Consider the following 5,336-nt stretch of genomic DNA (forward strand, 5'->3'; position numbering starts at 1 on the left):
TATTTGTCGTTATGCACCATTACGTTATGGCCACACCAATTAAAATTCAGGCTGTCTCCAAGGTGATTAAAAGTAACTAAACTCGTTGGCTGTCTCGCAAATTCGGGAAAAGAGAAAAACTGCCTTCAATTCACTGCCTTCAATGGTCAGGGAAGAGTTCACAGTTCGATGTGATCCTGCCTGGAGCGAACCTGTAGGCCCTACTTACCCAGCGAGTGATGTAAGTTTAGGTGGCGAGCTCAGATGAGAGTGCGATGTTCGGGGAAAAGAAACGCATCGGTCATTCACACCTCGGTGTGATCCCGTCTGGGGCAAACATTGTACCGTTTCATGGAGTTTTACAACGCTTGAGATCACATTCACGAGAGTGGCTGATCTTTGACGCGAAAGGCCGTTCTTTGATCTCAACTTTTAACTCTTGGTTGATCGACTGTGCCCGCCCGGGTGTTTGTTCCGTAAATTATGATCAGAAATGCCGGCACTTACTATTTCATTAAGCTTCAAAAGTACTCAAATTGTACTTTAAAAATACTCAAAAGTACTTTTAATAAAAATTTCGGAGTAGAGTAAAAGTACTGGTACTCAAAAATGTACCGGAGTACAGTAAAGTACTGAAAATTGTAACATAAGTAGCCTACAAGTACCGGAGTACTCGTACTCCGTTACAACCAGCTCTGTTGATGACACTGTGTAGAACGGCCACTTGTCCAATACGGCCATTTTTTGCCTTCGGCAATGAGTGGCCATTTTAGAGTTTCAACTGTAGTTAAGAGAAGCACGCTAGAATGCAGTCAGTGATTGAAAAAAGATCAAGACAAACGAACATTTATGTATTTACCCCTTGCAGACTGTTGAGTTTTGGAGGTCCGTGGATCTTCGCTTCCATCTGCAAATATACACATACAGACAGGCCTGTGTTGTTGTTTTTTCTTCTTTAAAAAATAATCATGTAAGGTTTCACCTGCCACCTTTTCAGATGTAAATTTATTTTTTTATCAATAATCTTAAAATAAAATAATATTGTAGTTTTGGTTTCATGTGCTGGACAATGTTTAGTTGAAATTAAAATTAACATTTTGAAAAAAAAACAAAAAAACCCAACCCAACCCAACCCAACCCAAGAACATAATATCATGTATTGGTGGTGGTTGGGGGGGACTTGTTAACGTTTGTTCCTGGAAAATGGTGGTTTCTGGGTTTAGAACAGTAAAGTTAAGAACAGTTGAACAGTTTAAAAACGATATGTAATGTATACAGTTGGCGATCACTCCGTCTAGCATCTAGAGGTAAAACAATGCTTACAGAAATTAATAGAGGTGTAGATTAGAAGACGCGATAGGAGAGTTCCATTTCCTTACAGGAATGTTATAATTTTATTGATTATCTCCGTCTGTATACTTGGATGTTGCGACCCACGGAGCTCACGAGACAGAGTCGAAGCAGCTTGTCTCCTTGATCTAAATTGTGTCGATGAGGCCCAACTTATGTGAAGATTAGTCGGGAAAACTGGTGATGACATGTCACATAATTTTCTTCATGAGGTTACTAAAACTGTAGACACAGTCTCTTTCTGAAGTAGAATTCGTAGCAGTTTTTATGTTTTACTGTTGCATTGAGTATTACGTGGTTGTTTTAGACAGGTCCACCTTTTTATTGCATCATTGTATTTCACGACGGGGATTTTAAGCAATTTTTGTTTCATGGTCTATTGCTGATTTGGTCATTACTACGTTGTTTTAGATAGGTTCACTTTATATGTCATTATGGTGTTTCACGATGGGCATTTCAAACAATTTTAATATTATTCTATCGTTGATTTGATCATTACTAGGTTGTTCTAGACAGGTTCACCTTCTTATTTCATCATTGTGTTTCATGACGGAAATTTGAAAAGAAGGACTATTATAATAGTTAGGACATCGCCAGTTTTTTTTCTCCTGTAATACTGACCTCATCAGAAGTCGCCTCCACGATCTCCTGGTCTACAATAGCTAGGAGAGCCAGACAGAACAGCATGGAAAACACCCAGAGCTTCATTATGGCGGTTCTGAAATACAATGTATATCGTTTGTTATAAGAGACAATTAATTAATTAAGACATTTGAACAGTTATTGCAATTTCTGAAATTGCGTATTTTACAAGAAAAAGATTATTTATTAGAGACGTCAATTATTGGTAAATGTGTTGGTTATAATGTTGCTTGTCCTTCGCTTTTGAAGATGGCCATGACTTCGCAAACTGGTCTTTTGGCGGTGACTGTGGGTCTGTAGAATAGACGGTTGATTATGCCTATCGGGCTCGGAAGATTCGCCCTCAGCGTGGGCTTGGGTGGTCGGCTGTTTGACTTGTGGTGGAGGCAGGTCTAGACTTGCGCACGTTGCGTTTGCGTTTGGCTTCTGCTGTTATGGCTCCCTACTTAGTTTGCAGCGCCGCCACGCGAGACTATCTCGATATTAACCATATCAGGTTATTTAAGAGGTGGGACCTCCGAATTTTAACGTTCGTCTCGATATGGCTGAGCCAAACGGGTTGAGAGTCTTGTAAACTCCCCAAGACGACTCAAGTTCAAAAACGCCCAGTTGTAATTCGATTTCGATTAGAAAGGAACAAAGTAATTGATTTCCAAACATTTTATCCTCTGTCCGTTTTTCCATCGTGCTGACCAGTTTTTAAAAAGAACGATACTCCAGCCTGGATAAATTCTTGGGCATGGGGCTTTGAATTTTATTGCTCATCGGGGTGGCTGTAACTGTCGGGGTGGAACATACGAAGATCAGACAGATATTATTATGATGGAGCATCATTATTATGACTTTTATAACAGATGGTAGAAACTTTATATTGGGATTCTTTAATCAACTAGAAGCCAATGCAGAGCTTTCAGTTAACATTTTTGATGTAGGATCCTTCTTCTTTGTCTTCAGCATCTACTAGTCTAGCGGTATTATTACAATTTTGGGCCACTTGTAATTTCCTTATTCTCTCACATTAGATACCAGACAGAACAGAGCTGCAACAGTCAAGTTTTGACAAAACAAGAGAGAGAGCATACATGCAACATCAGTTGAATTATAGTGCGGGACTAAGGTGCCTTATCTTACTGATTCTTCTGAGATCAAGGTGCATACTTTGAAGATGAATTACTTGGTTGTTCATGGAAAGCTTAATATTAAACACAAATTTAACCTGCAGTATCAGATTAAAATACAAACATTTTTTTAAAAATCCTAACCAAATCAAACCGAAAAAACAACAACAACAACAAAACTAAACAACCAAAACTAACGAACCCAAGTGCGAGTAAGATGCTTTAGACGACGGTCGAGGACCAAGACCAGCGAGCAATGACTGGGAACAAGGACTTCTCAGAACAAAAATGTACTGAGAACGCCTGGACCGGGACCCAACAAGAATTTCGATGGATACTCCACAGACCTGCTGTTGTCAAATACTTAAGCGGATCCCACAATAAGTCGACTCGTCGGATGTGCTTGATCGATTTTGTATTTAGAAAAACCTTAACTGGCTAGTGACAGAGAGAATCCATTAAAATGGTCTTCAAAATGAATAAACTTTGAAAAATGCAGTATGGTGTGTGTGTGTGTGTGTGTGTGTGTGTGTGTGTTTGTGTGTGTTGTGTGTGTGTTTGTGTGTGTGTATGCGTGTGTGTGTGTGTGTGTGTGTGTGTGTGTGTGTGTTTGTGTTTGTGTGTGTTGTGTGTGTATGTGTGTTTGTGTGTGTGTGTATGTGTGAGGGGGGTGGGGTTGTTGGTGGATTTTTTGTCTATTGGGTTTTGGTTTTTTCTTTTGTTTTTTTTTCTTTTTGTTTTTTGCATATTTTTGGGAGGGGGGTTGCTTTTGTTTGGAATCAGTAAGAAAATAGAATTTCCGTCGTATGTGTTATGCCGGCGAGGCACTTCGCTGTCGCACGCAGGAGAACCGAGTTCGATTCCCGAGGGGGAAGAAGTCTTTATTGGGTATCTCGGTCTTTTTGCTTGGGTGCTGTATCCCTCTCAGACCGGGTTGAGGTCTTGACAAGTGAGGTCGGAAGTCAGCCTCCTATATGATAAAATTTGCGTTGATGTAGGCGTAAAAACACCTAATTACATTTTTTAAATTTTAAATTATGATAAATATCTATAAGAATATCGAAATTGTGCTTCTCGTTAAAAGTAACCCAAAAGCAGCACGTCTACAAAGGTTGACCTATAACAGGAATGCTTTTCCTTTGTATCAGTATCAGTCAAGAATAGCGGCTTTTGAGGTGAAGTCGAAATATTACAAAAACATATCGTAGGCGTAGCAGTTGCCATGGACATGTCGACGGTAAAAGTCGTAGTCCGTGTAAGTCCGAAAATAGGTAAGTTTTATGTTGATTTGATAAGGTCACTTGGAGACCCTCTTACATCACCTGCTACTCCCTCAAAGCGTTAATTATTAGTTAAAAGCCTCTTTCGATGTCATTGCAACAACATGGCCCGCTAAAAATGGAGGCCAAAGTGTGGGAAGTGGGTCAAATAAGTTCTGAATGGAGTGCTCAAGTTTACTGTTACTTATTCATTTATTATGCATTCAGAATTGTTTTTATAAATTTGAGTTGGGTTGTTTTGTTCGGGTCTTTTCGGGGGTTGGGGGGGGGGGGGAGAATCGGATGAGACTGTGTTGGTGGTTGGCAGGTGCTCTGCTGTTATTTGTTTGGTCCTTCTTTCTTATCAAACATCAATCTTCCTTATCTCTCCTCCCTTTTCTTTTTCTTTTTTTTCTTCTTTTTTGTTTTTTGTTTCTTACTCTCCTGAAACATCTCTAATCTCCGGCGCTTATATGACCTCATTGTGCTGCAAGTGCTGTATCTTGTAACACTTCTAATCTGATCTTCGGCCTTCGTGTGACCTTATTGTATTGCAAGCGCCCTAAAACTTTTACTAAAACTAAAACAAGGATGAGAGTGCACCGCTCTTAAGGAGCTGGCCAAGCAGAACGTATCAGACTTTGTTGACAGTCACGGTCTAGGGCCTACGTACAACAAAGATCTAAAAGTACTCGCACGCATAGCTAGCCCATGTGATTTTGTGAGTGAGCAAACACAGACTAGAGAATTCATTGCCATGCGCTTGTTTAGAGCTAGCGCCCTCGTGAAAAGTGCGAGTCGTAAGATTACTAAATATTATGCTGGAGCTTTTGTGTGACGTCGTGGTGAAATCAGGCGCTCGTCAAAATAATTAAGTTACAGAGAAGACCCCCCGTATTTGTCGGCTTGTTGGGCAATTTTTATCAATTTGTTGTTGTTGTTGTTGTTGTTGTTGTTGTTGTGTGTGTGTGTGTGTGTGTGTGTGTGT

This window comes from Aplysia californica, unplaced genomic scaffold (assembly GCF_000002075.1).
Source record: "Aplysia californica isolate F4 #8 unplaced genomic scaffold, AplCal3.0 scaffold00019, whole genome shotgun sequence".
NCBI classification, from domain to species: Eukaryota; Metazoa; Mollusca; class Gastropoda; order Aplysiida; family Aplysiidae; genus Aplysia; species Aplysia californica.